The sequence below is a fragment of the Gossypium hirsutum genome, chromosome A12 (genome assembly GCF_007990345.1).
Source record: "Gossypium hirsutum isolate 1008001.06 chromosome A12, Gossypium_hirsutum_v2.1, whole genome shotgun sequence".
NCBI classification, from domain to species: domain Eukaryota; kingdom Viridiplantae; phylum Streptophyta; class Magnoliopsida; order Malvales; family Malvaceae; genus Gossypium; species Gossypium hirsutum.
In genome coordinates, this window is record NC_053435.1 from 5,324,768 (window position 1) to 5,338,173 (window position 13,406).

Genomic DNA, 13,406 nt, shown 5'->3' on the forward strand with positions numbered 1-13,406 from the left:
TCCGAATATGTTACCTATAAACTACGAGTCATGGCATCAAATGCCCAATAGCAACAAAAACCAAGCCCTCGATAATATTAAGGTAACAAAATGTTAATGTCATCTATAATGCTTGGGAAATAGTTTCATTTATATTTACTTTATTAACTTGTGTTTTTTGTTTTTTGCAGGCGAGGTTTGCTTTAGAGGTCTCGGATGCTTATGTAAAGAAGGCATTGGGAAAAAGATGGAGAGACAACAAAAGTACTTTGAAGAAAAATTATTATAAGACAAAAACAACCCTCGATGAGAAATTGCAAAATGTCCCGCCGGGTATGTTGAGGTACCAATGGGAAGATGCGGTTAGATTTTGGCATTCGAATAAAGGCGAGGTCTGACGTCCTTCTAAACTATTGTAATTATTTTGGTTTATAGTATTTTCTATTTACGTACTAAAAAATTTCATAACGTAGGATCGTGAACAAGTTGGAATAAGCAGCAGGCAGAAACAAAAATTCACCCACACAGCCGGGTCGAGAAGTTTCGCATGTGCAGCTGAGGCGGAGGTATTTTTAAATTTTTTAATATTGTCGAATATGTATAACTTTCTATTAAATAATATTTATACTACTATATTGTAGGAACGGTCGTCCGGTCAAAAAGTTGGACGCCTTCAACTTTTTAAAATTACACATAGGAAGAAAGATGGATCTCCCATGACTCCTGAAGCTGCTGAAATAATGGTACGTTTACTTAATACGATTTGACTTATTTTAGTTATTTATAGTGTTTATTTTCTAATGGTTTAATTCATTGCAGTTAATGCGACTATTGTTATGTTGCATATGTTTTTCAATATATAATATTGTGTTCCTAACTATGTGATATATTTATTAGGAAAAACTAAATGATAAAAAGGCGGAGTACGAAGCAATTGCTTCTAGTGATAGTTCGGTTCATCTTGAAGATATTGATAATCGGATTATTACTGAAGTTTTGGGTCCTGAAAGGTATGGTCGGGTTCGATTTCAAGGATCTTTTGTTAGCCCAACCCAATATTTTGGATCCAGCTCCCACCAATACATGGCTTCGGGGAGTCAGGCTCAAGCTGAAGTTCAGAGGTTAAAAGACCAAATGGCTCAGATGCAAGCGACTACAATTGAGGTTCAAAGGAAATATGAAGAACTCCAGCTACAACTTAAAGCAGAGGCGGAAGCGAGGGAAGCAGCGACTGCAGCGAGGGAAGCGGAGGCTGCAGCAAGAGAAGCAGAACAGAGCAAAAAGTACGACGAACTTCAGCAGCAGCTTCAGATTATGATGAAGATGTTTAAGTCGCAACTTCCACCTTCATAGTGTATGACATAAATATTTTTATCATTTTAACATTTAACATTTAACATTTTTTGCAAAAACAATATGAATTCACTTTTATTTATTGATATTAATATTATTTTATTCCCTTATGTTGAAATATTATATAAATTTATTGCTATTGGTTGCTTTTGAAATGTTGCTTTTGAAATTTTGCTACAGGAGGGCAGAAAAAATGAAAAATTTAATAAAAAAAAATCCCAAAAATAGTGGCGTTTTTGTATAAAAGCGCCACTAAAGAACATGTTCTTTTGCGGCGTTTGTAAAAAATGCCACTAAAGAACATGTTCTTTAGCGGCGATTAGAAAAAAAACGCCGCTAAAGAACATGATCTTTAGCGGCGTTTTCCCTTAAGCGCCGCTAAAGAACATGTTCTTTAGCGGCGTTTTTTCCTAAGCGCCGCTAAAGAACATGGTCTTTAGTGGCATTTTTTTACAAACGCCGCTAAAGAACATGTTCTTTAGCGGCTTTTTTTCTAAGCGCCGCTAAAGAACATGATCTTTAGCGGCGTTTTTTTCTAAGCGCCGCTAAAGAACATGATCTTTAGCGGCGTTTTTTTCTAAGCGCCGCTAAAGAACATGATCTTTAGCGGCGTTTTTTTCTAAGCGCCGCTAAAGAACATGGTCTTTAACGGCGTTTTTGTTTGTAAACGCTGCAAACATTTGCGACGTTTTCATTAGCGGCATTTTTTCCGGCGCTTGAAGAAGCGCCGCAAATATCTTTAGTGGCGTTAAAAAGCGCCGCTAAAGGCCTAAAAAAACGCCGCTAAAAACCTGTTTTGGTGTAGTGCTTATCTTATTTATAGCTTTATTTGTATCATAGATATTGGCATACCTTACAAAATCAACCCTTTTACCCCTGATTTCTCTTTTGTTAAGGATAAAGGCATCAATCACCTTCCTATGATACTCAAATAATTGCTTCAACCACTTCTAATGCATACCTTCAGGTAAGTTATTGACCAAAACTGATACATTCCATCCTTCGCCCTTATGCCCTTTATTTGACATGCCTGAAAATCTTTCCTTGTGGAGTGATAAAACCCATGTTGCCTTATTTTTCTTAAGCATGAACATCTCATACATATGAAGACTTTATCTAAAAATCATAATTCTTTAAATCTATATGATCTTAATAATAAGAAATTATTATTCAAAGGATTCGACCCCAAGCCGAGAGTAAAAATTTACATGATTTAAACGTAATAATTCAAAAATTATTACATATAGAGAGAAAGGTTGTATGTTTGTCTTATAAGACAAGACAAGGAACGAGAAAATGTTTGTCATTCCATGGTCTTCCTAGTAAAGGAAAGCATCTAATGGTAATGAAATTTTCTTAATTCGCCACCTAATGGTTTAAAATGGGTTTTAACTTTTTTGAAAATCTTAGAAACATGGTTTTCCTTTTACACAATAAATTTGACTTACCAGTAGATTAACCACTCTATCAAAACTGTCGTTTTTTTTTTTACTTTTTCTCAAATATAATATTAAATGAAAGATTAGAAACGATAAGATTTGAATTCATATCATTTAGATATCTTACTTTTTTTTTTACTTTTTCTCAAATATAATATTAAATGAAAGATTAGAAACGATAAGATTTGAATTCATATCATTTAGATATCTTAACGTGTTTTAAGCAGGTGTAATTTATTTTGGAATTGGAAATAAAAGTTGAATATATTTTTTAAAGGGTTAATTTTTAGAAATATGCTGAAAAAAGAAAACTTATTTTGAGAAAGTGGATTTTTTTTTGAAATTGATCGATCTACGCTGGTTTTGAAGAGATAAAAGAAAACGTGTCCTATATAACATATTTTCATTGTCGAGCTAGTGAAAACGCGTCCTACATGATGCATTTTTACTGTTGTGTCAGTGAAAATGCGTCCTACAAGGTGCGCTTTCAACCACGTCAGTTGAAAACATGTCCTACAAGATGCATTTTTACTGAGAATTGACAATTTACTCTTTTGGTCAGATAGTTAAATTTTTTTCCCTTAAGTCTCAGGTTCGATTCTTCTCTTGCTCACATTTTTATTTTTTATTTCATGTTGTTTTAAGCTCGTTTTTTTTTAAATAATATCTTTAACACAATAGTTCTTTTGCTTTGATGGTTAGATAATTGTGATTTCATCCTTGTGTTTTAAATTCAATTTCTCTTACATGCATTTTAATATGTATTTTTTATTTCATGTTATTTCAAGTTTTTTATTTATTTTTAATTAATTTTTATAATTAAAAAATATATTGTTTCAAGTTTTTTTTATTTTTAATTCATAACTCTTTTATTTATAAAATCAAATAATTATTGCAAATGTAATTATTTATAGTAAATATAATTTTTATATGTATAATATTTATTTTTCAATCCATATAATAAGTGTAGTAAACTGACATATTATATATTTTTGTACATCTATTTAAAATAAATATTTGAAATATTTCACATATAAAAACATTCGAAATATCATACCCACAATGTAGATGAAAAAAATGATATTTTAAATATTTATTTGATTTTACATTAATAGAAATCACTATACCCCTACAATATAAGTGGAGAAAATAAATATTTGACATTAAATATTATATATAAAGAAAAATATTTCTAAAGAATTAGTTGATGTTTTTGAAAAAATAATTACATATTTATTATTTGATTTTATAAATAAGAGAGTTATTAATTAAAAAAAACTTAAAAACAATATATTATTAACTATAAAAAACTTGAAACAACATGAAATAAAAAATACATATTAAAATATTTATAAGAGAAATTAAACTTAAGGCTTGAGAATAAACTTACAATTATTTAACCATCTAATTTAAAAGTCTTGATTTGTAATTACATTACATCCAAACTTTTTTTTTTTATAAAATGGACCCGAAATCCACAATCTCTCATTAACTAGAATCAACAATTACAAACTCATCGATATCGAAAGACATCCAAACTTAATTGGTGGGATTGACAACTTTTTTTTTTGTTAGTTTCAAGGTTATCATTGATAATAAATTTTGAACAAAAGATAAATAGTTTTTTTGACTAATTGGACGGTTGTAAATTTAAAGCAAAAGATCCCACCTATTGATTTATGTATCTTTTTTTAAATGTAAAAGTACTATAATAGTACCTGTACGTAAAATTATCATTAAGCGATTCAAATTTGATTTTTTCTTTTACTCAAAAAAATGAATAAATTAATTCATGCATATTAAATTAAAAAAATTGGTCTTTTTTATTAAAAAATTTCATCCATTTCTATTGTTAAAAACTAACATGGCTGATAAAATAACTAGATAATTACACATGGCATGCCATGTATACTTTATGTTGATGTACAGAGTCAATTTTTAACAGTAAAAATGGATGAAAATTTTAAAAGAATGACCAATTTTTTCTTTAATCTAATGTATAGGGACTAATTTGATCTTTTTTTTAGAAGGGCAAACTGCTATCTAACTCCTATTACAAAGGCCTCTATGGTACTTTTACTATCCTTGAACTATGTAATGGATTACATTTTGGTCCCCTATAAAAAAATATGGGTAAACATATCCCTATATGTTAAATGAAGGAGCAAAATAGTCCCTCCATTAAAATTGTGCCTTTAAATACTTATTTTGGTGTTTTATATGTAAGGCATACCCTTGACCATTATACCTTCATTCAAATTTTCCTTTTTTTTTTACAAGACACTGATTCGTCTTATATTTCACGTCAAAAAATAATTTAAAATTATAAAAAAAATTCTAAAATTTATGAAAAAAATTCTTGAAAAACCTCATAATTTTGAAAATTATAATTTTATTTATGATTTTTAAATTTTTGAAAAAAAAGAATTTGTTGGTGTGGCATTTAAGTCAAAATAGTTCCACCCTAGCAATTAAAGGTTGAAGGTCAAATTGTTCAAAAAAGAGTAGGCGCTAAATTGAATAAATGTGCAAAATTTTATGGCTAAATTTGTTATTATGCCTTATATAAACACCAAAATAAGCATTTAACAACATAATTTTAATGGAGGGACCATTTTGCTCATTTATTTAATGTATAAGTACTAATTTACTTATTTCTTAGTAGAGAGACCAAAATACAATTTGATGTATACTACTGCTACAGTATTTTTACCCACACAAAAAAAAGTCATCTTTTAAGATAGTTTAAATTATGCTATTAGCCCATGTACTTTATGAAAATTGTGGATTTAATCTTTGTACTTTAATTTGGTTATTTTTAGCTCTTGTATTTTTCAAATTTTAAAATTTCAGTCCTCACCATATGCTTACTTGTAAGTTCATTAAGTTTTGCTATTTCCAAAATTTTATGCAACAAACATATTATTATATGTGTAATGCCATGTCAGTTTGTTATTTTCACATATTATTTACTAAAAATCCAATTAATAGATTAATGGTTGTCATTTCCATTAAAACTAAAATTTCAAAATTCAAAAAAAGGTATAAGGATTTAGAATGATCGGGTTGGATAATATGGACTAAATCTACAAATGTACGTATAGTACACAAGACTAGTAATTAAATTTATCCAGACTTATTTTACTGCTACTATTTGGGTGAAGACTAAAATTTAAAAATTAAAAAAAAAGTATAGAGACTAAAATTGATCAATTTGAAAAGTACATGAACTAAAATTGATCAAATCAAAGTAAAAAGACGAAATCCACAACTTTTGTAAAGTGGAAGGACTAATAACAGAATTTAACCTTTAATACATTAGTTCAAATCTAAATATTTTATGGATGGATTAGACAAAACTTCTATAAAGAAAAAATTGATGGAGTTGATCATTAAAGGACCAAGAGCCAAAAGCAATGTGCCATTACCCTATAAATATTTTATAAATATTTTATTTCTTCTGCAAAATATTTTAATGTACTCACTTTTGGAGAGGAAATAAAAATACATATATGGTATTTATAACTCAACTACATATAATATTCCAAATTAAGGCAGAAATATTGAACATGATATTAGGTCAATCTCATGCACAAGAAAATAATATATGCAGAGAAAAGCATTTTTATATATGCATGTATTCATGAGTTAAAATTATTGATATAATATTAAATTATTAAAACAGGATAATATTCATGTTTGATATCAATCTATATGTGTAATTTAAAAATGATAAAAGTAGTCCATTTATGGCTTGTTGTAGATGAAAAAGATGGGCAGAAGTTGTGCGTGTGCTTCATGGTGAAGAATATATATATAGTAGTTGGGCTGAAAAGAAAAGGCAACATCCAATTGAGCACGTCTCCTAACGCCTTATCTGACGATGGAAAAAAGAAAATGAGTAGACCGTCAATGATTTGATAATTTCTCAATTATTTAATGTTGGAATGTTGGACCCTTTTCCTTAGTCTTCCTTTTTTTTCTCCCTCACCAAATTGCCCTTCAATTTCTACCTTTTCTTTCTTTGACTTGGTCCGTTTCGGTGGTCTGTTTCTTCTTCTTTTTTTCTTTTTCTTTTTTTTTAATTTTAAATTAAAATAAATAAATTTTAAATTTATATCTAAAAAATTGTTTGGTATATAGAAGTAATTATTTCATTTGATAAACTTAATTTTTTTAAAATTTTTTATTTCTTGAATTCAATTTGATTCATATTAATATATAATTTTATTTTGTATATTTTCATAAAAATTAAATATATTAATTTAAATATTTTACTTTAAAATTTTTTTACTTACTTATTTTATTAAAAAAAATTATTTTATATTAGTTAAAAAATTAATAGGACTATCAAAATGAAAATTTCCAACCGTTGATCAAACATACCTTTATTATTTCTTGATATAGATTTCAAAAATGATGTGAGTTACATAATCGAACTTATGTAATTTTAATATTTATTAATATAAATTAATTTTAATATTTAAAAACAATTATTTTTAATTTCTCATGAGAATTTTTTTAATTGATTTATGTTTTTTCTGATAGATTATTAATGTCTAGAATTAACTATAATTTCTCCTCAACTCTTAATAAGAGAATAATATATTTTAGCACACTCGAATCCACATCTTCCTACACTAAAAATAATATCAATGCTAATCGAGTTAAAACTTAATCATCTATTATTATTTTTAATATAGAAGAATGTGAATTCGAGTATGCTGAAGAGATTAAATAATAATTGAAGGTGTAAAAATGGTGGATATTGGGAAATATTGATAGGAGGGATGGGAAACAAAAATGCAGTGGATAGGCTTTAAAAGTTACCTTAGCAAAGCCAAATTGGTTTTCTCTTTTGCCCAAAGTTCATAAAATTCTTCTTGCCATCGAAGCACGCAATCTTTTAGAGGTAAACATGAGGGTATACATGATATTGAAAAACAATATAAAATACGATACAACTATATATATGTATAAATTATTTACGAATGATGAGTTTGGGAAATCTTGATGTGAGCTGCCTGTTTCCTTTTCACCTTTCATCTACGTTTCATTCCTACCCTTATTTTTTAAGGGAAAATAAAAAGGGGATAGTCATTCAACATTTTACTCTAGTTTGTTGTATCTGGAGGGTGAAAGTAAAACCATTTTAGAAAAAGTAGGTAAATGGGTCTAGAATTAATTACTTGTATGTAATGGGAAAAAAATCGATTTTTCTCTCTGTTATTATAAATTTTTAATATTTATTACAATAGGTTTTTGTAAAATTAATTTTAACAATATGTTATTTTATGGGCACCTTGAACTTAGGTGTCAAGTTTAATGATGTGGTTAAGTTTTCCTTACTCGTTGGAATAGAGTAATTATTTGAAATGATTAAAGCTCTTTGATATGGAGAAGTGTTTGTTTTTTTTTTAATATTTAAAATTTAAACTGTAATAATATAATTTAAACTTTAAATAATTATTGATAATATTTTAACAAAACTTGACAGCTATAAATGTCGACTTCTTTGTTAAATTTTAAAAATATAGATTGTATATGACTGATTATTTAAAGAGGAAACACAAATTTTAATTGACCTCACCATCATGGTGTCGAGTTTATGTTATCAAAATCCTAATTCTAAAACCCATAAATAGACCTATCAACTTCCTAGTTTTTCAAAAAAAAAAAAAACCTCAAAACATTCGTCTTCTATATTTTATATGATCTCATGTACCTATGTATTTCTAAATTTTAATTTCCAATCATACCATAATGGTTGCCACTTATTGAGATCTAAACAAGGTCATATTGCTAAGAATATAGCAACATTGGAGTATTTTCTTATGGCTCAAGGTTGTAGTAATATGGGAATAAATCTGCTCGTAAACAAAATAGTTCCTCAATTAATGCTAACCAAATTAAGAAAGTTACTTTCATGCTGTCATTCATATCTATTCTGATTGAACAATGAAAACTTTGAGGCCTATATGTTTCATCTCCCATACGATGAAGTAACAATAATGTTGGAAATTGTAGCGTTGTTGGTTAGTCTTCCAGTGGACAGTCATCTAGTAAAAGGAACTTTTGAGGACAATCAAGGGGAGATCCTTCATTGAGCTTTTAGAAAAGGTACTAACCTCAATGCTGATTGTGATACCTTACACCCCACCCAATCCCTAGATCCAAATACGTGATCTCATATTACAATACATAAGCAACTCAAACCAATATATCTTATAAAAACATAAAAATCTACATTCAAGCAATTCATCATAGTCAAACATTCTCGACACATTACTTAAATGGATTATGTGAATATACATTAATCATATACCAAATAATTAACGATTGTACAAGGTTTAAAATGTAGCTAGGGTTCGAATCAAAACCCTTTTTGACAAAATTTAGCATTATGTCTCGAGACAAACCTCTTTTTATTTTTGGGTATTATTGCTTCGATGTGGATACGTCTCTTGACCTTAGGGTTTATGTCTTGAGACCAAGCCCTTCAAGTCTTGAGATAGGTCTTGAGATGGACCTTTTTTTTTTAATTTGGCTTTAATATTTGGTTGTCTCGAGACCTAGAACATGACAAAATTAATTTAGGTTTGATGTGCCCTTGTTTCGAGACAAAAAACCACTCTATCTCGAGATTTATTTACTAAGTCTTGAGACCTTAAACAATAAGGTGTACCGAATGGTAATTTTTATTCTTGGGATCTCGAGACTCTATGGTAAAATGACCTAAAATGCTCATTCCAAGGCTTTCTAAACTTAGTCAAAATATACTTAAATTTATCTAAACTTTATACCAAACTCAATGACATCAATATATCACATTTTGACATATTCGAATACCATTTAAACCAAGCATTCATTTCATCACAATCTAACAAGTTAAGTTTATAAAGATTACTCAATTTCATACATATTACCTAATAATTCAAGCATCCAAAAGCCAAAATAAAACAAGGGAAATAGAAAGCTTACACTCGGAACTTAAGATAGGGGTTTAGGCTATTCGCTGACACTCGGAACTTAGGATAGGGGTTTTGGCTATTCCTAAGCTCTCAATTAAAACTATGAATCACGTCTACTAGCAGCGGTTCCTAACACTCACCGTTCACGCTTTCGCCTAGTCGCCGAAAGCTCCAACTAGCTTTTCCTTTCCTTTTGCCTTGCTTGTCGAAAGCTCCAACACTTCTGTATCTTCATCAAAGTTAACCATACAATAACCATGATTAAAATTTAGCTATAGACACTCTTAAAATGACCAAAATGTAGGCCTAAGTTAGTTCTTCTCGGAACCGAAATCTTCGACATAACAAACTTGAAACTCAATTATCTCAATCTCCATTTATCCTCTTTGTCTAAAACTAATTCCATTCACCTAATTATTCATTTCTGACTGATTCTTACCATTCAAACTACATAAAATTACCCAAATTTATGATTCTGAAATTTCAATGTAAAATAGACATTTTTCATGAAAACTCAATAAAACCTTAAAATCTCTTAACGAAAATTTTGGGAAAGTTTAGAAACCTTCTAATTATGTCAAAATAAGTTGAATTTTTTTTATGCACAATTCCAAATTTCACCATTAACAACCCAATTTTCGATTTTTATTCAAATATTTCTATTCAATGAACAAAAACTCAATTTAAAAGGCTAGATATCACCTTAGTTGACAAAGAATGAAGTGTTTGATCAGAAATCCAAAAACCCAAAAGTTTAAGCAATAGGGATATCTATGGTGTTTTTGATAGTTTTTATGGAATTCTAAAGAGGTTTTATGTTATGAGGATGAAAGAAATTAAAAGGATGAAGGTTAGGAATCAAAATTGAATGAATGGGGTTTGGGAAGATAATGGATGGCAAAACAAAAAAGATTGGGAAGAACTAACGTGGGTTTTGTGAAGATAAAGGGGAAAATAGGGTATTTTTTAAAACTTTGATAAAATTCTTTAAAACTACTCCTAAATTGAACCCTTTTCCAAAACAGTCCTTATTTTACAATTGAAGGTCTTTTCAGCATTATTTTCAAAAATCTATTTAATTTTTCAAAAGTTATGATCGGAAATAATTTTTGGTTACCACAATTCAGAAATTTCTAAACCTACTCCGAGCCAAAATTCCCAATTTACCCTCAAAACTTTTAGGCCCAATTTTGGGATGTGATATCGAATCTCACTAATCTTCTCACCTAAGAATTTAGCCCCTATACTATTTTCATTAGTTATTAAAAAAATCATTTAATAATTCTTATTTGCTAATGTCATGGTCAACTCATAAATTTCTCGATGTTATCCTCAGACTGTCTCGATTTAAAGAAATTTGGTCTTAAAATCAAAATTTTTTTTAACACTGATGAAGATTGAGTCTTTACATGATTTGTAAGGGCATTGAATCAAGTTAAATGGTTGAAGACGTGCTTCGAGCGTCTTTTATAAAATCCAAGACTAGAAGATTTTTTTTTGGTGAATTACATGAAGAGGGCAAAGCCGTAACAACAACGCGACTATCACAACTTGAACTCAGGCCATACATAGAGTGATGAACACCCTAGTCATCAGGCCAACACACAAGGTTCAACACCAGAAGATATTGAACATCATACTAGAGCCTTTTTTGTCGATTGATTAGAGGTATGTTGATGCTGGAAAATTTTGGCAACTTAGTTCATACCACGTATCTCCCATTATTATCTAATTTTGAAATGGTTGATAGATAGAAGTGGGGGTTTGCCATTTTGGTCTACCTATACATAGTGCTATTTAACGTGTGCTGAACGAGGAATGAACTAGTAAATGGCTGCCTAGTGATTTTATAATTGTAGGGGTGATGTCGACTTTCATGGATTGTGCTTAACCTCTTTGATATTCTAAGTTTCCATCTTGCTACAAAGTAAAATTAGGAGCATATGTTATAAAGTATATTATGTTCTAAATGTCTTATATCTATATTGACATTTTGTATTTTAATAGGTGATTCGCGCATCGTGTTCATGCAACATATTGGAAGGAGAAATCTTAGTGATATCAGCATCTATTTGATGATAATTCAAATGATTCGATAATTTTTTATTTTATTTTGTTAAGTTTATTTACTATCACCTCGTAATCAAATTTAAAGATAACATCTTTACTATTTTTGCAATTTGTTTGTACAACGTATTAAGTGGAAGAGATTACAACTATACTACTGCCAAAGACACTTGTGCACATCCATGTTTTTATTGTGTGCATGTTGCTTATATGCTTTTTTTACATCAAATGGCATTGGTCTAATCAGGTATTATATATTTTGGAAAATCTAAAAAATTTTGCCAAATTTAAATAACATGAATTACTATCACCCCATAAATTTGCTTTTAGGGTTGGAGCATAATTGAGCCACTAGATTTTTCAAGTACATTGCACATTAGGCCATTAAAATATGGATGACTATCATCCTTTAGATTTGCGTTTGTGATCAAAGCATAACTAGATCACTATTTATGGATGACTATCGTCTAAAATACCTTGCATGGACCCAAATTGTCATTTCAACCTGTTAGGAAGCTATTAGTCCAATGTAGACACAAATGATAGGCATCCATGTCTTGAAGAATGCATATTGCTTGAAAGTTGTCTTGGGTATAATATCAAACACTGCGTTGTTTAGGTATAACATCCATATAACACATCAAATATATACAAATACAAATACATTCTTTAACAAGAATAATTCATTACATTATTTAACAAAAATAATGAATTACATTGAATGTAAATACATCATCAACACAACTTTTCACTAACTCGTTGATTGATTTCTTGTCACAACCAAATTAGTTCTTTTGTATAACATTTATGATCCAAGTGACCCTAAATTTATTAAAAGGTTGAATAAAATAGAGGATTATAAATATAGATAATTGAATACATTTTAAGATATTATATACTATTATATTTTTACCTTCTATTAGGAGGGAACTGTTACGGTTGAGAATGGATGGATGTTAGCCACGACACCCGTATCCATGCCAATGTTTGTAGAAGCAGACAATAATTATTTGTTTTGTTAATCTATCCTCAAGTTGCCCTACATAGCTTCTTATATAAATACGCTAGAGTCGCCACATCCTATTTTTTTTATCTAGCTACAGTTTTAACGAAATGTTTATCACATTTTCTCAATATGATTTTTTCTCAAATATTAACCATTTATTGTCAATTCTTACTTTTAAAAAGAAATTGTCAATTCTTTGAATTTGTTTTTAAAAAAAAATCAAATTGCCTTTTTTTTTTGAAAAGGTTTAAATTTAGTACGTTTTCTTGACTATATTGGATATATATAATATTATCTAAAATCATGAAAAATAAGAAACATTTTTAGGTGGAGGAGTTCATGAAGGGATGAGCGGCGAACCTCATTAATCGACCCATTAAGCATTTTATATTTTAAGTATATTATAATTTAAATTTAAATTTAAATTAAAAAATTTAGAAATAAACTAATTAAAATTTTAAAAATAAAAATAATTCTAAAATTTTAAAGAATTGAGGGATTTTAACCTATTAAAAAACGATGGTTGTAGATTTATTATTTAAAAAAAATAAAAAAGGGTATTTATGGAAGAGTAAAGGTGTTAAAAAGAAT

The 13,406-nt window shown here is 28.8% G+C and overlaps 1 long non-coding RNA gene across 1 annotated transcript; it reads right to left on the reverse strand.

Moving 5' to 3' along the window:
- Nucleotides 1-6,332: 6,332 nt before the first annotated feature.
- On the reverse strand, nucleotides 6,333-7,736 carry LOC121210835 (uncharacterized). Its single transcript, XR_005906047.1, has 2 exons — nucleotides 7,602-7,736; nucleotides 6,333-6,648 (listed from the first exon to the last, which is right to left on the reverse strand). It is a non-coding gene; the product is annotated as an uncharacterized lncRNA (long non-coding RNA).
- Nucleotides 7,737-13,406: the final 5,670 nt, after the last annotated feature.